The sequence below is a fragment of the Anolis sagrei genome, chromosome 5, assembly GCF_037176765.1.
Source record: "Anolis sagrei isolate rAnoSag1 chromosome 5, rAnoSag1.mat, whole genome shotgun sequence".
Lineage (NCBI taxonomy): Eukaryota > Metazoa > Chordata > Lepidosauria > Squamata > Dactyloidae > Anolis > Anolis sagrei.
The window spans coordinates 169978261-170002232 of NC_090025.1; the positions used below are offsets into that span (position 1 = coordinate 169978261).

The 23972-nt window shown below is 40.5% G+C and overlaps 1 long non-coding RNA gene across 2 annotated transcripts in view; it reads right to left on the reverse strand.

Annotated features, from left to right (window-relative positions):
- LOC137097100 (uncharacterized) overlaps window positions 1-23972 on the reverse strand; it is a 72163-nt gene that overhangs the window by 11715 nt on the left and 36476 nt on the right. For both annotated transcript variants that reach the window (XR_010909977.1, XR_010909978.1), the window contains exon 2: window positions 8587-8753. This is a non-coding gene — a long non-coding RNA (uncharacterized lncRNA). The remainder of the gene's footprint in view (window positions 1-8586; window positions 8754-23972) is intronic.

Consider the following 23972-nt stretch of genomic DNA (forward strand, 5'->3'; position numbering starts at 1 on the left):
TTAACACCTGGAGGGCCGAGGTTTGCCTATGCCTGATCTAGAGCCATCTATTTAGATGTTCAGCCTTGCTAAGGCCCTGACTTGGGATCAGAGGTGTGCTAATTGGTTGTGGATTATACTGTGATGTCCTCTGTGGGACTCTGTTTTTGAAGTGCATGGAAACAGAACCCAGACTGTGTGTGATGTGGTTGTTAATTTTTTACTCCAAATGAGAGTCCAGATAGAGAATACATTCAGAGGCACCTATTATGAGGTTCAGCTGATATGCCAGCTGGATTCCTTATTAAAGCAAGAACAGGAAATGTAGAGGACATGAGAGAAGCCTCGTCGCAGGATTGCAAGACATCCGGGCATCCCCTGGGCAACGTCTTCGTAGACGGCTGATTCTCTCACTCCAGAAGCAACCAGGTAGTGCATTAAGAAGACAGTTAGCATTTAGGCAGTTATTAAGAACAAAGGTGGACAAATGTCAGTGTGCTGGAAGAACAAAGACCACCAGCATTGAAGCAATGCTCCTCCGCCATCAAATCCGCTGGACTGGTCACATTGTCCGAATGCCCAATCACTGTCCCCAAAGCAGTTGCTCTACTCCAAACTCAAGAAAGGGAAACGGAATGTTGGTGGGCAGGAAAAGAGATTTAAAGATGGGCTCAAAGCCAACCTTAAAAACTCTGGCATAGACATTGAGAACTGGGAAGCCCTGGTCCTTGAGCGCTCCAGCTGGAGCTCAGGTGTGACCAGCAATGCTGTAGAATTTGAAGAGGCACGAATGGAGAGCGAAAGAGAGAAATGTGCCAAGAGGAAAGTACGTCAAGCCAACCCCGAACAGGACCGCCTCCCACCTGGAAGCCAATGCCCTCACTGCAGGTGAACATGCAGGTCAAGAATAGGGCTCCACAGTCACCTATGTACCCACCGTCAGTACACCAATCTTGGAAGACAATCCTACTCAGACAACGAGGGATTGCCTAAGTAAGTAAAGCAAGATGACCTATAATGGTCATGCACACACTAGTAATTTCATCTTGACTTCTGCAATGAGCTGAGGCTACTTCTATACCAAGTTTGGAAACTTGAAAAAGCACAAAAACAAGCACAGCCTGAATGGTTATTGGTGCATCTGGGAGTGCTTTTATTACACCTACATTTAAAATAATTCAAGGTATAAATTAATTGGTTTACCTTTAAATCCCTACATGGTTTGGGGCCAAGTTATGGTTGGGGTTGCTTCTGATTCTGTGATCCACCCTGTACACCCAGGTCTTCTGGGGACATTTATTTCAGTTGGCCAGAACTAGGCTTGAAACTCTTAACCAAATGACTTTAAAATCAGCCGTCCTAGGATTGTGGACTGACCTGCCAGAAGAGATTCAACAGCCGGATATACCCATCCACATTTAAAACAGTACTGTAGACCAATCTCTTCTGGCAGGCCTATCCAAATGGTTTTGAAATTATGAGTTTTTAAATTATGAATGGATTGTTGTCCATATGCAGGCTTCTTAAATGAATATTATTCTCATTCAACGGAGAATATATATTTTAATTTCCATTTGTGTTCTTAACTGTGTTGTGTGTTTATTTGTTGCTGTATTTCATTGTTTCCTACTGCAAAGCATAGGGAGATGGGGATAAGAAATAAATTTTACCAAAAAAGTAACCTTCTTAAATTTTGCCCATCTATATAATTTTCTAACCTTAATTCCTTTCCATAGCATAAAGGGTGTTGCATGAGAAGCAACCTTGTTTTCGGAATAGACTTCCCTCCTGTTTTCTTTTCTCAGCTCTAGTCAGGGGTAAAAAAAGAACTGCTGCTTTAGTCTAAGAGCATATTGAGCATAATTATTCTAGCTATGCAAGTCAACGGGAGCCAAAATTCTTCCTAAAGCAGCATGTGTCAGGATAATAAACCAAAAATAACAAAATAAGCATTACTTCAACATTTATCAGTCTTCATTTTTCATTCAATGATAGCATGCAACACATTATGTTTTATCTTTTTTCAGACTGAACTGGCTGCAAACATGGAATTTGTAATATGCTATGGTCCTCTTTTTCTCCTGGATTGCCGGCCCTGTGGGGGAATATGTATAATAAAAACAATACATTTAGCCTATCAAGTTGTTCAGAAGTGATCAAGTCAAAAGGGGAGCATTAGATTCATTTGAAAAATCAGTATGTACATAAACTTTTATTTTTCTATGTACTGAATTATATAAATATGTATAATCTGATTTCTGATGCAATATAATAATATAATCAATGGATTGCTCTTATTCTGTAGTTCAAAAGCAGCTGAACATTAAGAAAAAAAATATCCACAGATTATTTATATAATTTAAAGTAGATAATGAATAATAATCATCATAACCATAGTAACACTTTATTTATATTCCGTCCTATCTCCTCAAAGGGACTCAAGGCGGATCAGAGTCCACATACGCAGCAAACATTCAGTGCTGTTTTGGACAGACAGGACTGAGGCAGACAGAACAGAAAAGCAAGCCTGTAGCCGGGGGGGGGGGGGGGGTAGGGGTTCAACCCCCCCCCCAAATTTTCAGGTTAAAAAAACCTGGTTTACTCATGAATTTTAACTACTTAACCAAATCCCCATGCTAAGTCTATGAGATGCAAAAAATTAAGAGTCCCACCAGAACTGCAAGCACTATCTCAAGCAAATATTGACAAGTTATTCACACTGTCATTACTTGCAGCAATAGCCAATGTAGTGAAGGGGGTGTTGAATGCTCTCATTAAGGAGGCCAGACTTGGTGGAGGTGGTTGACAGGGGTGGAGCTGCAGGCTATTGAAGGCTGCTCTGCCCCCTGCTGTGCTCTTTGCTTCATTGTGAGCTAGGAGGCAGGTTTCCACCCCCCCCCAAATTTTCAACCCCCCCCCCCCCCCGAAATTTTCAACCCTTACCGATCTTTTTTTCTGGCTACGGCCCTGCAGAAAGGAGGTATGTTGTGTCGACAGCCAGTTTTTGGCACCTTGGAGGTTGAGCTCTAATCCAGTCTACAGAGGGGTGCTGTTGCTCCATCCTCTATGACGAAGAGCCATCAGGAGTTTCTCCTTTCTCTTGGTCACCGGGCATTTTCCAATCTTTTTCTTTATAGCGTCGTAAAATACTAAAATTGTTAACGCTTCTTGGTACAACATATAGTATAATGTTTTAAAAGGAAATATGTAAGTACAATACAACTTCCTATCCATGGAGGATACATTCCTAAATTTACTGTTGGTACAGCGAGAGCTATTGAAATAAATTATTTTCACTATAAACTACTTAGGTCTTCATCACACTCAATAAATAAAGCATTGGGGATCATTATTTTCTCCTTAAGTTTTCCAACACCCCATTTAGAAATTAAATTAATGATTTTCCTACCCCCATCACATATTTTCCTTCATTCAGCTTCCTTTTCAAATTATCCGTTTGCATTCTCATCACATGGGAGACATTCTCCTCCCATTGTCTCCTTCCCCATTTTCTTTTACTTGAAGAAATCCTCTGTATTTGTACTCCTGGAAGTAGTTTTTAACAAGAGAGCATTACACGGGATTTCTTCTATTCTATATTATCCTATATTGAAATTTATAAGTACAGATACTTCTCAATTCAAAAGGTAACTCTATTGAATTTACATTATTTAAAAGATATAAATTACTGTTCCTTTCTCCTCAGTTCTTAAGATTATGATGGAAGAAAGGATTCTATGATGCCCATCTCAGCTCTTCCCTCCAGAATGACGTCATAGTTATCTTTACAGGTGGACAATGGGGAATTCCCATCACATGATAAATTTCACATTTTTACACGTCTCTACATAAGGAATTAAAAAAGAAAGCATAGGAAAAAAAACATACTTTATAAACAGCAAAATACATGGAACCCATGGTAGGAGCTTGCATTATGTGATAGGCTCCATAGTAGCCATTTCTTAAATGTGTAGAAACACTAATTTTATTGCGTGTGATGAAGTCCATACAGTCTTTCTGAAAAACATTGAAAATTCTTATAGAGATATCCGCTATAAGAATGCAGTAACTGGTAAATCCTGAAGCATTACCTGAAAGATCTAGAAAATTCCTAGAGATGACATATTTTATTGGATGCAAGTAAATGAAAGCCATTGGAATAGTGTCTGCACTTAATAAACTTTTTTAAGTATTTGGAACATAGCGCTGAATATCAAAATGCAGCACATCTGCATGAAAAATGCCTTCTAACTATACCCACTAAATAGTCCAAAGTTTCTTCAAACATAAAAAGTTTTTGGCCCCATTTACACTGCCATATAATGCCTTTCATAATGCAATTTAACTGCATTAATGTTTTATAACTGCATTATATGGCAGTGTAGATGGAGCTTTTGTCTGCTGGCAGAAGGAGAGTTCACCGGCTTCTCCTGGATTGACTGAAAAAGAGACACAAACCTGAGCTCATACACAAAAATATATATCTATTTCACATGATTAATACACAGAAATACACACATGCACATATAATGTGATTTTACCACATGGTTTCCATCAAATGGTGCAGTCCTGGAAAAAAAAGACACTTAACTATGCTGATTAAATGAACTGATTTGTTCAGTTTCCACATTCCTTCTTTCTATTTCTGGGCTCCAGATTCTCAAAAGGTGTCCCACCTGGACCCATCCAAGTCCTTTAAACCCACAAATGCAAACATCTGAAACTGTTTATCTCAGCAAAGGAAGCCTATTTAGATCTTAAACAAGCTTTGCGCATATCGTTTCCTGTGAAGCAAGTTTCATTCCAAACACATTTTAAAAACAGAGTGTGGGAGAGATAAATAAGGCACACGATATTTAAAGAAGCGGTGACAATGTTCCTGTGAAAAGGCTATTTTCTAAAACAGTTTTTTCCCCTTTCCAAACAGGAACTACGCTGAACAAGGGGAACTTCCAGGAACTTTAAAGCATCCTTTTGTGACTCTGCTCAGGGCCAAAGATAGCTGCCTGCATCCTTGCATGATCAGTGTTTGTCAAACAAAAGAGACATTTTAGTATTTGTTTTAGTGTGAGGCCTTAGCTGCTTTCCTCTGGAGCAATTATAGCTGAGGTAATTCCACCAAGAACGCTTGCAATGAAATTTGCCCTTTCCTGTGCCCTCTAAAATATGCTTTTATATGACTGTTTTAATTAAAATGTTGAGTTTTCCACCCCTTTTGCTTGAATAGAACATTGAACATTTCTCAGAACATTGTTGCAAAGGATGAAAATCTCCTTTTCTTTTCTTTTCTCTTTGTAAAAGTGGTTTCTTCAGGAAATGTTCCAGCCAGGAACTCCCCTCTTTCTCTCTCTAGTCCTTTGCTCCACTGCTCCTTGACTAAGTCCGCACTGCTGGAGGGAATAAAAAAAGTTTTCCTCAACAGCTAATTATGTCCATTTTCAAAGCGCACAAAGTGGCAGATTAGTCATCCAATATCAGCTGCAAAAGAAAAGTGTCTTCACTGGAAAAATATTTCTTTCTTTCTTTTTTTAAAGGCATGGTATCACATGACTTCATTCCATATTTTTTTTGCTGGATAATGAGTTTAATGATGTATCCACTATTTAATTAGACATGAAGCCTGTATTAAAGAGTTGCCTTTTAGAGGAAGGAATGATTAGTTCTATGTTACATTCTTAGGATCTCATCACACTGAGGTCCTGAAGGTGAGCGACAGCAGGGGGATTCGCCAAGCATTGTGGTGAATTTGTGGGGCAGTGGGGGAAGTCATCGCCCAGCCCCCTACATTGCCTGCTGCACTACTTTCCCCATCACGTGGGGGAAATTGACACTGCCCAGGTTCCCCCCATTCTGTCTAATGAGAAGACGGGAGGCTTCCCATTTTCCCATTAGATAGAACAAGGGAAAGCTGGGCAGTGTCACTTTCCCCCACATGATGGGGAAAGCGGTGCATTAGGTGATGCAGGGCACAGGGCAACGGTTTCCTCCACTGCCCCATGAATTCACCATGCTGGGCAACATCCTAGGATGCTTCCTTTATGGAGCCCCACCGGAAGCAGCCTTACGCTGTATGATGGGCTCCATCGGGCTCCTTCAAAGAAGCATCCTGGAAGCCTCCCAGGATGCTTCTCAAAGTCCATGTGATGACTTCTGTTTAGCCAAACTTGCACCAGATGAAAAGATTTCTGCATGCTTCAGATTACATTAATGGTATAGTCAGCCAATATGTGTGTTTGTGTGTGAATCTGAAGTGAAGGTTGTTGCTGTGAACTGCTGTCCAATCAGTGTTGACTATGGTAATTCTGTGAATGAGCAGGCCTAAATACACTAAAGCAGGAGTATCAAACTCAGGGAACTTCCAGACAAGCCCAAATCCCGAGAGGAACAGGGATTTTAAATCCTAGTTCCTCTTGGGATTGAGGCCCCACAGCAGCCCCAACCTCAAGATTTTGTTTGGGGGAGGGCTGCATGCCCTCCAGGTCAACACATGGGAATCTTTCTCTGGGGGGCCTGAGGATACAGCCAGGATCCTCTGGTAAGTTTAGAAGGAAAACAGGGGGCTGAGAGGGGAGGGTGGGCATGTCATCCCAATCCTTTGGGCTCTTAGAGCTTGAAGAACTGGGATAGCAATAGGGATTGACCCCCGGGATCATGGAAGGTAGTCCTAAAAGTCAATCACCCCAGTCCCAACACCTGAAAAGATCCAGACCTTGCAGTAGAGTCCAGATCTTTTCAGTTGTTTTTAAAATCCAGATTAATCTGAGGCATCATTTGGATGTTTCAGCTTAATCTGTATTCCATCACAAGTTTTGGGTCTGTGTGGGTCCTCAATTTTCATCAAGGGTCACACCTGCCTTATAGTTGACTTCAAAGGACCATTTGTAACTGTAGGAGTGTATAGATGTAACTATGTTGCCCTGGCATTGAAAGCCTCGTGGGTCACATAAAATGATGCGGTGGATTAAATTTGGTCCGTGGGCCTTGTGTTTGTTACATGTGCCCTAAAGGCATCAAATCCCTACTGACCTTGGTAGCTAAACACGGTCAGACCTTCTTAGTACTTGGATAGGAGATCATTGACGAAGACCAGGTGCTATTGTCTGTATTTCAAAAGAAGGAACTGGCAAAACCACCTCCTAGGATTCCTTGTCTAGGAAAATTCTACAAAATTCTTGGGGTCACTATAAGTTGACAGGTGACTTGAAAGCACATACATACAAGCACATATACACATGAAAGAGAATAATCAAGTTACCCTATTATCAAGAGCCTTGGTCAGGTTTTACAGGGACAGGGGTGTGGCTTCCTTGACTGAGTTTATCTATGTATAATGTAGACTTCATCTTTTCTTACTGTCTTCTATCTAATTGTTGTTTGTAGTAAATTCACATTTTTTAAAAAATCAAAATTTTATTTTACATCTTTGCTATTTGCTGATTACTTCTATTCAAATTTAATTCAACCTGCTCCGGCATGTGGCATTGTCATAGCACACCTCCATGATGGCGGCTGCTCTTGATATCCATCAGAAGCAACAAGCTGTGATTGGACCAGGCTGTGGCGCAGCTAGTTAGTAGCCAGCTGCATTAAATCACTACTGATGGAGAGGTCATGAGTTCGAAGCCAGCCCAAGTCGGTGTGTGCTCCCAACCATTAATTGTCTAGCTTGTTGTTGAGCTATGCAGCCTGAAAGACAGTCGCATCTATCAAGTAGGAAATTTAGTTACCGCTTTATGTGGGGAGGCTAATTTAACTAATTTATGACACCATAAAAACCTTCCAGCAGCGTGCATAAGAATAAGGAAGTACTCCATCAAGGACTTGGTGTCACAAGTGGACGGTGAAGCGGCAGCTCCCCCTGTGGCCAGAATCGAGCATATCCTCATGAAGCCAAAAAGCTGAAATATTAAATTGCCTCTGTGTCTGTATATATAGGTTGTACGTCTAATGGCATTGAATGTTTGCCATGTATATATGCACCGTGAGAAGGGCGGAATATAAATACTGTAAATAAATTCAAAAAATGAGTTCCTGATTTGTGAGAATGAGACAGTGGGGAACATCCACAAGAGACTGAAGAAGGTGCATGGCTATGACACTGTTGATTGCAGTACTGTTAGTTGCTGGGCTCATGAGTTATCTGGTGAAAAACGGCATGAAGTGGCAGACCACACACTGCAGACAAGCTTTTGCTGAGAATCCAGACTAAAATGTGCCAAACAGCAGGAGTATTGGGGGCAAACATTGGCAGATGATCTTTGGCATTATAGCATGCTAATGCTATGCAGAAGAAGGCACCGTAAACCATTTTTGAATGTATTTTACCATGAAAATCCTATGATGCGACAATTTAAAATGAAACCATAAATAGTGCCAGAAGGTGAAACTCCCCAGTTGGATTGGGATGTGCTGAAAATAACAATGCATACTGATGGGGCTTTCACCCATAATATTATTTGCTGCAGAAAAGAATATTTAGTCATAGAAAAAATCAATGGGAGATACTTTCTAGCAAGTGTACTTAGGATGATACTGTTTGTTTAAATGAGCTGGTAGCAAAGCCACCGTTCTTGAAATCATTACTTAGGCTAAACCACATTCACCCACCCATTTTAGTTAAAGGTTCTGAGTCCCAGACGGTCAGTGAGCCTTCAAACCTGGCAGTTCTTCTACTTCTTTCTTTCTTTTTTTTCTTGCTTGCTGTGGAACTGAACTGGACCTGCTAATGACTGTCTCTGGCTTCATCCCTTTGAACTCGGTGTCCGGTGCTGTGGCTACAAGATTAAAAATAGAGATGAAACATGAATCTCACTACATTTCTTGAGTTGTCTGGTGTTACAGAGATCAAAAGGATATCTGTACATCTGGTTCATAGAAGGGCCATTATTACAAGCCACATAAGTCTCGTCTTTTCCCTCGTATGCCAGATTCAATGGGATGATCTCTAATTAGTATTATCCTCTCGCTCGGATTTCAGTAATCCTCTGCAAATTGCAAGGTAAATGGAAAGAAATTCAGCCTCAGCCAAGATGTCTGGCCCATATTTACAATTGAATGAAATGTCTTTTTTAAAGGGATATCAGATACCTGCTTAGTAATTGTTTCTTTATCTCATTGCTGTAACTTTTACCCCAAGCTGTTTGCAGGGGCTACATTTGTTCTTGTTATTAACTGTTATCAATTTGACAATTTATGGCAACCCTATGAATGAGAGGCCTCCTAGGGTACATCTACACTGTAAAATTAATACAGTTTGATACCACTTCAACTCCCATTACTCAATGTTATGGAATCATGGGAGTTGTAGTCCAGTACCTCACCAAATGGCACATTCCAGGGTGTCATACCATTGAGCCATGGCAACTAAAATGTGTCAGACTGCATTAATTTTACAATGGAGATGTTTCCCAATTCATGCTATTGTCAGCAGTCTTACTCAGGTCTTACCAACTCAGGGCCCTTCTACACAGGCCCCAAACCCATGATCCATCATGGGTTAACCTGAAGCCCAAAGAAGTGGAATGTCACCCACCTCCTCCCCTGCAGGCCCCCCAGTTTCCCCTCCAAATCTATGGTCTCAGATCTGTCTTCTCCCTCATGACCTTCTGGAAGAAGCTCAAACCCTGGTTATGGGATCAAGATTGTTTTAGTGAATGGCAATGAACTGATTTGGAATACGACTTAAAATGGTGAACTGTTTTTAATGTGTATTTTTAATTGCTTTTAATGTATGCTAAGTCTATTTTATGCTTTGTTATTTATTGTTTGGCACCCAATGGTGCCTGCTCGTAGCTGTTCAGGGTCCCTCTTCGGAGGTGAGAAGGACGAGATAGAAATGCTAATAATAATAATAATTATTATTATTTATACCCTGCCTTTCTCCCCGTGGGGACTCAAGGTGGCTAACACTCCACACTAGGCAAGTTTAAAAGGTGCAATACAAAAGTTTAAAAGTAATTAAATAGTAGCAGTGTGGTAGAAACAAAATTAAAATACAGTAGATATACTAAAATAACATTTTAAACTCTTATTCTCCCCAATCCTACTCACGGTATGCATTTTAGGAACTAAGATATGATGCTTGGCATGTCCAGAATAATTGTCCCTAAAGATTCTTGTTCAGAGAAATGTAGAAAAATATATTGTTTACTCTCCTCTTTTAAAGTTTCAATTCAGAGTTTGTACTCTAAAACAATTGTAAGCAGAGAAAGAGGAAGTGGCTTACCACAACAAAGATACTCTTGGCTTGTAAACCTCTCCCGGTTACAAGGGCTAGATAGTTGCTCATCACAAATGCCAAAGATTTTTCTTCAAAACCTCCCAAGAAAAAGACATTCCCTGCCAAGCATGTGTGGACAGAAACTTCAAAGACATTACACCATTATTTAGGCTATCTACTGTGACTGTACTGAAAAACAGCAGAATGATGTTGCATGTATCTTTGTAAGTATGTATTTTACTTTCTGATTGAAATAGCTGTTATTGGAAAGTAATGAGAAAGTTATATTTTACAAGGAGGCCATATGTCTTCCCTTAAAAACTGGAAATTGGTGTTTGTATGTGACTTGAACAACAACAAAAATGTTTATGGTATCAGACAGGGAACATTGAGACTTCCAGCTGTCCCTGCATCCAAGGTCCATCAATACCAGATGGTCAGGGATTATGAGTGTTGCATTCCAATGCTGTTTCTGAAGGTTGGCAATCCTAAATCTGGTATTCCAGAATCCAAAACACTCCAAAGTTGTTCACATGCATGATTCCCATCTATGTTTTAAGGCATTTTCAATCACATTCCAGTGCTTTTCTTCACATTCCACTGCCTTTTACACATCCGGCATTCAGTTCTTCAGCTCTGCCAGATGATGGGCTGAATAGTTAGAAAGCTAGTTAAAAAAACTCTGATGTTTGCAATGCAGCAGGCAAGGACTCTTAATCAAATCAGTACCATCAAGTGATCTAATTTAGGATGTGGCCTTTCCTCTATCAATGTCACACCAAGGATGCTGTTAACATAATGGCACAGATTGACTCTGGCAACTTCCCAGAGGATTTCGATTGTTTCCTCTCTCTGCAGAAGTCAATCTACCCTTCTAACAATTCCCCTGAAATAAGCACATCAACATCATTTAGGAATTATGAGCATTAGCAGGAGGAAGAAAAAACTAAACTAAATATGCATTAATGTTGGGATAATTTTGCATGAATTTGTCTAGTTTTCTTCATTCAAGTAAATAGCCATCACTACATCTTTTACTAGAAATTCTGTAATATAACTGGAACACTGTGAAGGACTCCCTTTCATATATTCTTCCACCATTTATTGGATGAACATGAAGCACAAAGTACTGCTTTTTAAATGGCACTATTTCCTTCATTCAGTACCCTGGTCATCCAGTGCTTATTACTGTTACCGTAGTTTGGGAGAGTAATTTTCTGCATTACCCATTACCAACACGTTACCACTATGGATACTGAATGCTCTCTAGTTTCCTCCAAGTAACTACTCAGGCATTGCACTTTGGATATTATGAGTATGGGGCCCCTTCTACATGGCCATATAAAATCCATATTATCTGCTTTGAACTGGATTATATGGAAGTGTAGACTCATATAATCCAGTTTAAAACAGATAATGTGGATTATCTGCTTTGATCATTTGGATTATATGGCACTTTGGAAAGGTCTACATCACCCTATAATCCACTTTCTGAATCCAGATTATCTGTTTTGAACAGGATTATATGAGTTTACACTGCCCTATAATCCAGTTCAAAGCAGATAATTTGGATTCAGAAACTGGATTATATGGCAGTGTAGATGGGGGTCTGAGAAAATGGGAAATATTTTGCAACTGCAACCTTTCCTAGTCTCCGTATGTCTTCTCTCCCCTTTTGTTCATACTGCAACATTACACACAGAGAAAGCAATGAGTTAGAGGCAAACTGCCCACTGCCATTCCTTTGAACATCTAAAAGTAACTCTGTTCCACCTTGTCACTGCAAAAACAAGTTAGAAAAATGATTTTAATGGCTTGTTTATTTTTATCTATTTATTTAAATATTTATATCCTGCCCTTTAGCTAAAGATCTCAGGGCAATAAAATCATAACTAGTTCATAGTCCTACTCACTTTGTCCACACCATGAAAAATTTTATACACTTCTGTCATATTCTCTTTGACTTAATTTGTTTCTAAACTGAAAGGTCCCAACCTTTTTTCCATTAGTAAATTGCTGCTCATTTTGATCACCTTTTCAGCACTTTTCCCAGCTCTCTAATACTTTCTTTTCCATTTCTTATTGGAGCAACACACAAGGAACACTGGAAGAGACCTCATGGGCTATCCAGTCCAACCCCCTGCCAAGAAGCAGGAAAATTGCATTCAAAGCACCCCTGACAGATGGCCATCCAGCCTCTGCTTAAAAACCTCCAAAGAAAGAGCCTCCACCACACTCCGGGGCAGAGAGTTCCACTGCTGAACAGTGCTCACAGTTAGGAAGTTCTTCCTCATGTTCAGATGGAATCTCCTTTCCTGTAGTTGAAACCATTGTTCCGCGTCCTAGTCTCCAGGGCAGCAGAAAACAAGCTTGCTACCTCCTTTCTATGACTTACCCACACATATTTATACATGGCCATCATGTCTTATCTCATGTCTCATTTCATCCTTCTCTTCTGCAGTCTAAATATGCCCAGCTTATTAAGCTGCACCTCATAGGGCATGTTCTCCAGAAACTTGATCATTTTAGTCACCCTCCTCCGGAAACATTCCAGCTTGTTAACATCTCCCTTCAATTCTGGTGCCCAGAATTGGACACAATATTCCAGGTGTGGTCTGACCAAGGCAGAATAGAGAGGTAGCATGAATCTAGACCAGGGGTCCTCAAACTAAGGCCCGGGGGCCGGATGCGGCCCTCCAAGGTCATTTACCCGGCCCTCACTCAGGGTCAACCTAAGTCTGAAATGACTTGAAAGCACACAACAACAATGACAACAATCCTATCTCATCAGCCAAAAGCAGGCCCACACTTCCCATTGAGATAATAAGTTTATATTTGTTAAAATGGTTCTTCATTTTAATTACTGTATTGTTTTTAAGTGATTTTTGCACTACAAATAAGATATGTGGTATGCATAGGAATTCATTCATGGTGTTTTGTTTTTTTTTCAAATTATAATCCGGCCCTCCAACAGTTTGAGGAACTGTGACCCGGCCCTCTGTTTAAAAAGTTTGTGAAGCTCTGATCTAGACACTATACTATTGATGCAGGTGAAAATCCCATTTTGTTTTGTTGTTGTTTTTTGTTTTGTTTTTTGCTGCTGCATGACATTATTTCCTTACATTTAACTTGCTGTCCACGAAGACTCCAAGATCTTTTTCACACATACTGTTATCGAACAAAATAGCCTTAAACAATCAAATCCTTAACACACAGCCCTCTGTGGCTCATACCAATTAATCAAATAAAGTTTACCAAGCCAAAGCTGCACTCCTCCTTTTAAGACTTCCCATTTCATTTTGTAGACACATTTGCTGTGCCAGTCCTGCCTAAGGAAGGCTTACACGCCCAGGAGTCTGTAATTGAAAGCACAGGTTCCTGACATCTGAACCAGATGTACAAAGAGGGATACAGAGAAGAATCTGATTTGCATCATGTTATGTGAAACAATAATCTCCAGACTGTTTTGATGTGTTCTTTAGCCTGTGAACTAGCACTAAAGGGGGAACATTGGGTGAAGTTGATTGCAATAGGCTAATGGGAACCTTATATCGCCAACATGCCTAAAAGGTACAAATGGATGAATATGTGTGTATATATATAGAGAGAGAGGCCAGGAATGAACAAGTGGTCCAAAAAGCCTTGATCTATTAAATAAAGCAGCTGTCTGACTAATAAGAAAGGAATTCACAATCACCCTTTATCAGGTTTGACTTCATCAGTCCTTCTGGTGCAGGTCCTACTTTTTTAGATATTTACATTTGTCACATTTATTTTCTCTTTCCAACAAAAGAGGTTTGACAACCTTATTGGATAATTTGTTAGGTGCCAGCATCCTCAGAGGCAGACGTTTAGGGGGATGGACGTATTATGAAAACCTTGGGCCAGTTCCAGTACAAGAACCCAAAACATACACACACAACTTCCCCCTCCTCTCTTTCATTTTTTAAAGAAGGAAAGCATTATTGCTGTTTCTTACGCTTAGCCCCTATTGCATACCATGCCACATTTTGGAATATCTTGCCATTAAGGCAGCGAGACTTTTGGGCTCCACCATTATTTTCTTTTTTTGAAAAACCCACAGTGCACTGTAGTTATTTTGACTGTCTGCCCAGAGTAGTAAACGCCTTTTAAGTACAGAGATCTGAGGCCTCAACATCTGTTTGGGTGACTATACTGCTGTTATTATTAAATTATTATTTTTATTATGATCTAACATTTATTGAGCAGCTGAGGGGCGCTCAGAGTTATATGGCAAACCAGTGGGACATAGACTCACGTCCCAAGAAAATCATAACATAGGCTTTTAGGTATATGTTTTGAGTTGCATACCAGCCAGTATTCCTGAAACTGGTACCAACAGTCTCAATTAATCCTCTGCCATCCTACTTTCTAGCTGCTTTTAAAATGTCCCAGTTTCTTTATCCTCCTTCCCCCCCCCCCCTTTGTGCTAAGCTCCCTTCTTTTTCTGAAAATTGAGTTCAAATTGCAAAAATAATTTGCTCTCAATTAACTCAGCAGCAGGAAATAATAATAATAATAATAATAATAATAATAATAATAATAATAATAAACTTTTATTTATACCCCACCTCCATCTCCCATAGGGATTCAGGGCGGCTTACAAGATAACACACAATGGTACCATACAACATTTAAGATGCAATACAACAACGCAATAAGATCAATAACACAGAAGATAAAACCAACATATAAAATTGATAAAAACAACCTCTATTCGATACAGATAGTAAAATATAGCCATGATGGGCATGAATTTTGCCCTTACCAGAGATTCAAGTAAAAGCAAGCAACTGCAGCCTCTCCTATCTTGTGAGTTTTCCTCATTATTAACTTTTGCCAGCATGTCCACACTCTATTGTTACTTGGGCACATACCTCATGGTTTTCATCTGTGAAATACTGGAGGGTGTATACTTGAGTGTGATTGTCCCATTGCATTTCATTCAGAGGGAAAGAAGAGAGGCCTGTCAGGATTTGGAAATTATCTGGCATTTTCTAAGTGATAGCAGAGTTAAGTCCCCTTAGGAGAGATAAAGTGGGATATAAATAAACATAATAATAATAATACCTCTGGCCTAACCACCTATAAAAGAGTTAATATATAATAATGAAATAAAACTTTATTTATATACTGCTCTATCTCCCTGAGGGGGATTTAGGGCGGTTTCCAAGCAACATCACCAAAATATACAGAGTAAACAGCGTAACATAAAATTAACAAAACAACATAAGCATAAAAATATCACAATAACACATATATATTAAAAATAATCCTGCCTGGTCAGAGCAATTAAAAGACCTGGCCGAGGCTAGTGCAAACTCAAAATATGAGACGACCAGGAATTAAGTACAGTGCTGTAACAGGCTAGGAACAATGGCAGGTACGGGTCTGTGGCTGCTCATTTCCAGGTTCTATTAGAGAGATGACCGGTGTAATAGGTAGGAAGTATAAGGCCATATTCAACAATGTTTGGGGCTGGGCTAGAACTGGTCATTCTCAAAGGCTTGTTGAAACCACCAGGTCTTCAAGCTCTTACGAAAGGAGGGATGGGACCTGTCTTATTTCCCTTGGAAGGACATTCCAGAGGCGGGAAGCCACCACCGAGAAGGCCCTCTCTCTCCTCCCCACCAACCGTACTTGTGACGGTGGTGGGAGCAAATGGAGGGCCTCTCCGGAAGATCTTAGAGTTCGCACCGGTTCATAGAAGGAAATGCAATCACGAAGATAGGCGGGGCCACTATAATTAGGGGTTAGGGTTAGGGGAAGCTTCTCTCATGTTTCTGCATGGGAAGCTGGAGCTGACAGACAGGAGCTTACCCCGCTCCCTGGATTCAAAATGCCGACCTTTTGGTCAGCAGTCCTGCCAGCACATGAGTTTAACCCATTGCATCACCAGGGTCTCCTATTGTAGCAAACTACAGTATCAAGATCTTCCACAGTCCAAGAACTTATCTCTGTGCAATGAAGTCCAAGATCCCCATCTGTTGCTTTGCCCTGAGGAATGTTTTTCTTCTTCTATAGGCCTTAAAAATGAAAAAGGAAATAAAAAAAACCCAAAAGATGGGAAGCAGCATGGAGGGAGGGTGGAGTCATGCCACCTGCCTATAAGTATGGCTTCACAGAGGCAAAGTGTCTCAACTGTATGATGCTAGCAGCTGTGCAATATCCCCTGTCATCATGGTGGGAAATAGATACTATTCCACATCATGGAAACACTACAATACAGTACACATACTGCCTTTGTAAATAGAGAACCTGTCAAATAGTTTGCAACATGGACAGGCAGAAAACAATAGCAAGCCTGGATATCTGTATGGACAAATCCTGTATATATAGAAGTACCTTGATTTCTTCCCAGTCAGCCAACAATCTACCAGTGAGGATCTTGTTTTGAATTAGGATATTCTCTTTATTGATCGTATTGTAGTGTGCTTTTTAAAATATGGGTTCATGCCTTCCAGAAATGGAAACAATGCTTGAACACTGAAAAACTGCTGCCCTGATTGACAGATGGCTGAATTAGATGCCATGTTCGGTATGCAGAACTTGCTTGCTTATTAATGAACATGCAGACCATCATCTACAGATTTATTTATTTATCGTGTCAGAAGCAAAATTGAGAATACAGTTATAATGCATAAAAACTATAAACAAAGTTTTAAAAAACTTGACATTATACTAAATTTCCTTTGACCAGAACCTGGCCACATGAAGTGCCTCTGGTGTTGCTGTAAGAAAGTCCTCCTTTGTGCATGGGGCGGGGCACAGACTGCATTGGAGTAGGTGGTCTGTGGTTTGTTCTTTTCCACACTTGCAGGCCGCGGACTCCACTTCGAAGCCCCATTTCAGAAGATTATCTACATATAAGAGAGTTTAAACTACCTCCACACCACCAACCCTACTCCCATACCCCTCATCCCTTGTGTCTATAGACTAGAATGAGGGGGAAATTCATTTGAGTCCTTAGGTGTGGAGTGGAGTGGAGTGTTTTTAGAGAGTTTTAAACATCTCCTACCCCTGCACAAAGGAAGGAAACTGCAGACTGGTGTCCTTGCAGGATAGAAGAGCTTCCATGCATACCATGCATTTTGTTTAACCAGAGGCTATCAGATGGATGAGACTTCCACATTGACAAACAGACTGATCGGCAAACTCCCAGATAAGCAACACCCTTAAATATTCAGATTGTCAATCTAAAAGAGACACAGACATTCAGGATAGCCGTTCAGATAGGCAGGTAGACTGAAAGACAGACTGCTTGTCTCCAAAACATTCTGTCAGTCAGATGGTCCAGCAATCACCAGACAGATGACCCAAATCCAAGATGGTTTGACAGAAAGATTGACAACCTGGCAGGATAGAGATAGTGGTGACTGGTAAGAGGGACTGTCACCTTCGCAGATTGACTGACTGACAGATTGACTGGGTAAAGACAGTGTATCAGAGAAGGCATCTGCCATATGGCCACCACAAAGAAGCCATTTTTAATTGCTCTTCATGGCAGCTGTCTCTTTATGTTCATGGCAACCCACATACAGGGTATGATCTCCCCTCCCCAGATTAGTGTAAGAAAAAGTCAATTGTGTGTGGCTGGGGAATAAATACTGTATTGATTTCCGTCTGAAATATAAAGCAAATTGAAAAGGCATGAGGATTCAACTACGATAACTACCCTGTCTATAAATCACAGTGGCACAAATAATAATTAGCATTTTTATAACTGCTGGAAAATTCAGTTCCTACTGACAGTTGTTTTTGAAGCAAGACATAAAACCCTAGAAAATGGATGACAATGCCAGGATTTCACATAGTAGTAATGAGTTTTGTCATAAAATAGGGGAATACTACAGCATTCCAGCCCAAAACATTTAGCTCCGTGAGGTGGTCTCGTGAATGGTGCCCCCACCCTCCCAAGTCAAGTTATATTATATCTTATATTGTATTATATCTTCACTGAGCCAAGTTATTTTGGTACAGGATACAGAAAATCCTCCTAAGTGCCTTTCTCTACCCCTGCCATTAAAATTATTACCATGATAAATTAAGTAACTAATTATTTGTTTTCCTTTTATGACATTCAAAATATGCTTCCTAAGATGGTCACTTCATTCTCTCTGATCAAAGTCCAGCTCCATCTAATCGTAGTATTGTCTGCTCACTCTACCTAATGGCAGTGCGGGCCTTGACTTTCTCCTTAAGAAAGACGAGAAGGTTCCATTTAAAGTGTATCCTCTTTTATCTTTAACCGGTTTTCTGTATCAGTTTGATGGATAGACCCGAAGTTTTTTTTAAAGCTGCTCATTTCTCTATTCTGTTCCCTGTTGTATAACCCAGTTATATTTTGCTTGTCTTGGGATGAACTCTTGATCATGCCGTTGTATTTCAGTAGCCTCCTAAACCTAAATGGAATAAAGATTATTGTGTCATTTGAGTTTCATCTTGCCTTAGGGAATTTATCTGCCCGAAAGCTTCCATTTAGCATTTGTGCAATGGGACAGCAGCAGTAACTTTTACAGTGTTGTAATTATTTTACCAAAGTTCCATTAAGTCTTCCATATTTACAAAATGGAGATTAATTGCTTGCCTTTTATAATCTTTGTAAAGAGTGATATCTATTAAATTTTGCAGAAGAGCAGCAGGATTATTTAAAGAACTGCTGGGCCTTTTCTCTCTTTCCTAAGTCCAGTCTTGCAAAGATTTAACTAGCATAATAAACTTTATTAAATGTAATGCCAGATGGCCTTTTCCCTTTGGGAAAGACTGTCTGTCCATTAAATCTGGAATCTTATACTGTACATGATTTCATTTCAGTCAAACGAAGTTCAGAAACTGGTATACTGTATTTGCAAGTATGTGTGAAAAAGAGAGATAGAGGGCACTCCCAGACTGCGCCAAATCGTGGGATTTTTAAGAGGGCCAAAAAAATCTGAGACCTCAGAGCAGGTCCTCACATTGACCTGCTGGTTCCAGGATTTCTTCCCTGCCATCTTCACTGGCCTCCCTTCTGTGTCTTGGGATGAAATTGAGGATGGATCAAGGACATCCACCAGAATTTTTTTAAGTATACGATAATGTACTGAACCATATATGTGCATATCCTAATAGAACAATTGTTCACAACCTGTGGTCAGTGAACCACCAAGGGTCCCCAAGAACTAAAATATGGTCTGTGGCCTCACCGTTACTACACCGTTGCAACAAGAGTGACTGGTGTCACAAAACTCTCTTATAGTGCTGAGGCAGCGGGGATGTCTGGAGGGGAGAGGCTGACTACCCATGAAAGGCATGACAACAAGCCCCCTGACTGCTTCTCCTCCTCCTCCCCCTGAGCAAAGCTGTTCCATGTGGCACCTGGAAGAGGGAGCACCTTGGTGTCTTCGTTTTTGGGCATGTTCCTGCAGTTATTTAGGGTGCTGATTCAGAAAACTGCATTGGATGGACCACACCAGCTCTAGATTATTAAATATGGTTTTCTGTGGCTGAGCAGATGGCGACTACTGGATGGCATGTGTTCTGTATTCAAAACTAGAGCTGATGTGGTCTATCCAATGCAATTTTCTGAATCAGCACCCCAAATAACCAAATCAAATCAAAAGTTGACCAAAAACTGATTTGTAACTCTTTTGGGACTAATGTTGGAGAGTGGTCTCTAGTCAAAGTTATCTCTAGTCAAGTGATCCTTGGTCAAAAAAAAAAAAGGTTGGAAATCATTGTAATAGAATGAATGCAAACGTATGTGCATGTGCACATATACAGATCAGTGCATAATGGGGGGAATTTCTCCCTATTAAAGCTCTGTTGACAGTGTTACAGTGTTAATTAAAGAGTTTCAGAGAGTTCTAATAGCTTTCAGTTCATACTTCCTTTTGATCAGCTGTGTGTCCGTTTGACAGTCAAGTCAGCTGATCAGCTGTTTCAGACTTTTTAAAAGGGAGGGTCATCAACTGGAGTAGCCTTCACAGGGAGGAGGGAACGGAAACATGTTTTTTCCCCTGGCATGCAGGGTCACACCAACATGCAAATATCCGCATCTTTCAGTCGGAAACTGGATAAAAGGGGACCCCTTTCTCCTGCAGCTTTTCTCCTTTTTCTCCTGCAGCTTCCCTCACTGGAAAACATTGAGGGTTTTCCAGTGATGTTGTCTAGCCACCACCCGTTTTGAAATGGGAGCTCACATGATTAAGGTATTGTGTGGATGCGGCCACACAGAGATAGAGTAGAGAAGTTGTGTGTGTATTGCACACATTCCTCTTAACAAACCAATACATAGTTACCTCCCAAGAACAGAACTCACAGAAAGGCAGATGTGATCTTTATTCCATCAAGCTTACTGAGCAAACATTAGACAGGGAATGTGGGGGATGCGTGAAAGGAAATATCTCATATCTTACAAAATTCCCCAATATGATTGTGAAAATCTATTGGGAGTGCAAATTAGAGATGTTTTCCTTTGTCCTGGTAAATTTATTTTGCTCTTATTAAACTAATATATCAGAAACTCATTGGTTTATAAGAAAATGACATAATTCGATACCATGATTATGCTGTGGGTGGGAAGAGAAAGTGGAGAGAATAATGAGAATTGAACTCTAAAGAATACTACAACTCCCTCTCTCAAATGAAAGAAAGTTTTAATCTGATGCTCATCTAATGCTTAATCTGAGCTAAGGAGATGGTTGTGACTTAAAATTGAATCACTGCAACAATGATATGTTGATGACTTACTGCAGCAATGGGAGATATTTCCCCCCGTTTTAGACAGAAACTGGCACATCAAGTTCACCTATCCAGTGATGAAGGGAGTTCCAGTTCAATGATATCTAGAGGACCAAACATTGCCCATGCTCAGTTTATCTTTATGTCTGTGTATATACGGTTGCTTCCAGAACATGTTAGGCACATGACATGTTAGGCACATTTTTGAGTTCATTAGGGGTCAATTCCATGTCAACGTATACAGGATTGCAGCCTTAAGAATGAAGCAAAAAGGAACAATGTGATGTTGGGCATGTTTTCAAAGTCTGAGTGACTGTATGGAATAAGTCAGCAATGAATAGCAATGTCAAAGTGGTTTGTGTTTGAGAAAGAGAAAGAGAGTTTATACAATGGCACTGTATTACCTAAGGAGACATACCACCTCTCTCCTCCCCAACTACTCCATTTTCATCTTTCTCCGATAAAACAGGGATGGGAATGATGCAGCTGCATGCTGGACTGCATCTCTCAGGACTCCTTACTATTGGAATTGCTAGTTACTGGGATCTGAATCCAGAGGACTCCACTTTGCCCACCTTCTGATTTAAGATGTTCTCCTATCAAATGCTGTTGCCATTGCATAAGCAGCTATAATGGCAAGCCCACTCTTTCCATCTTCACCAGAGTAGAGCATTGTAGTGGTCTCTGTGGTTTGAACTCTACAGTTTTCTTTCTATGGGTGCAAAGTAAAGCAACAGCAGTCTAGTCATCTTTCTGGGCCTCCTTTCCTGGAAGCCCACCATCTGTTTTCTTCAAGAAGCAATCTTGGCACAGCATTGTTTTGATGTGTGGGTATGTGGACGAGGGGCAGTATGGTAGCAGCCTTGTATCAGAAATGGAGAGCTGTGCAAGCAATAGAGGAATGTATGTATGTGATATTTGCTTCTGTGTCACTTGGGTCTCATGGCCTCGTGGCAGGCCCATAGCCAAAATTTTGATTTGGGGGGGGGGGTGACTTTTATGGGGGGGGTGAGGATCTACCCTAGCAAACGTTTTGTATTGTTATCCCAATACCCCCATGCATATGGGATATATTGAGCATGGTGATCAGATCATGATATGAATAAACATAACAGTTTAAATAATGTACCAGTAAGACCTTCTCGCAGACCACCCTGAGAATTGGGGGGGGGGGCTGAAGCCCCTCAAGCCCCCCTCCCCCCAGCTACATGCCTGCTTTGTGGTCATGGCTCATGGTAGAGTTAGCCATGTATTTGAGGCCCCTTCCACACAGCTGTATAAAATCCACATTGCACTGGATTATATGGCAGTGTGGACTCAGATAACCCAGTTCAAAGCAGATATTGTTGATTATCTGTCTTGATATTCTGGGTTGTATGGCTGTGTGGAAAGGCCCTAAGACATATAAAATAGTCTCTTTTATAGTGTGCACAGTATACAGAGTTTTCAGCTTCCTTCTTTCCTTGATTGTTTATTCAGTCATTTTGCTTATGTATTTATTACTTTATTTATATACCAGACTGGCAGACTTACAAGAACTGCACAGACTTGCTTCTAAGATTAATTGAAGGTCCTGATTTTGACCTTTTCTGTGCCTTCAGGTTGACTCTAATATATGCTGATTGTATCATAAAATTTTCATGGCAAGATATATTCAGAAGTGCCTTGTCATTGCCTTCCTCTAAAGCAAAGAGAGTTGCTTGTTCAGAGTCACCCAGTAGGTCTCCATGGCTGATCAGGAATTCAATCTATTTGTATCTCTCCTTTTTTGATAGTTACAAACAGTCAAAAAGCCAGCCTTGATAGAAGTATAATGTTTACAGACCAGGCTTGCATAACCTGTGGCCCTCCAGATGTTTTGGACTTTAGAATTCCTGACCAATAAATAAGATGTCTAAGGCTGTTGGAAATGCAAACAGCTGGAGGGCCACGGGTTGTGCAGGCTTGGTCTAGACTTAGGCTGGATCTACACTGCCATATAATCCAGATTATCAAAGTAGATAATCCACAATATCTGCTTTCAACTGTATTATATTAGTCTACATTGCCATATAATCCAGTTCAAAACAGATAATCTGGATTTTATATGGCAGTGTGGATCCAGCCTAAAGTTGGATCTACACTGCCCTATATCCCAGGATCTGATCCCAGATTATCTACTTTGAACTGGATTATATGCGTCTATACTGCCAGAAAATCTGGGATAAGAAGATAATCTAGGATCAGATCTTGGGATATAGGGTAGTACAATTCCAGCCTAAGATGGCTGTTCATAGTTTTGTTGAATTTTAATATCCCTGGAAAAAATCAATTTGCAAAATTGAACAGTTGGTGTCTATGGTAAATAAGGACCCTATCCCATTGCAAAGGAAAACTCTATACCTTACCCAGTGTGTTCCCATATGTAGACTGAAGGGTGTGGTTGCCATTGTGTCATTTGTCTCAGAAACAATCCATTTTCATTTGATTCCAGAAAAAGAAATATTCCCAGAAATTTCAGCCAATGCCTTCTTTGGGATATCACCTCATGCTTGGAGAAGTGCAGATTTAATAGAAGCTGCTAAGTTGCAGGAAGAGAAAATGCTGCTTTCGCAGAAAGGGAACCAGCCACTCCCTGACCAAAAGCAATTACAGCTGTAGCTAAACCTTCTTCGTTTTCCCATCCGCACCCCTTACTCAAGTCACTGGCTCTCTTATCTCCCCTCAGATTGTGGCCAAGGAAACGCCCAACATCTTCAAGGCTGGATTGCATGTCTGCTGCTGCTCCTGACTCATCTGGAATGGAATTCATTCAAAGCAAGACATTTCTGGCCGCCCACGAATCTTTGTTTGTTTGAATTTTCTCCAGCAGGTGCATGGAATCATGCCTTGAAGGATGGGGTGGGAATCTGGCCTCTTGAGTGCTGTGTAACTTCCAAGCATTCGTTTACTGCAGAAAACAGATGTCATGGAACAAACTTCCTCAATAAAACAAAAATAAAATAAAATGCTTTTGGAAAGAATATAGGAAGGGGCCAGCCTCCATTTCTCAATA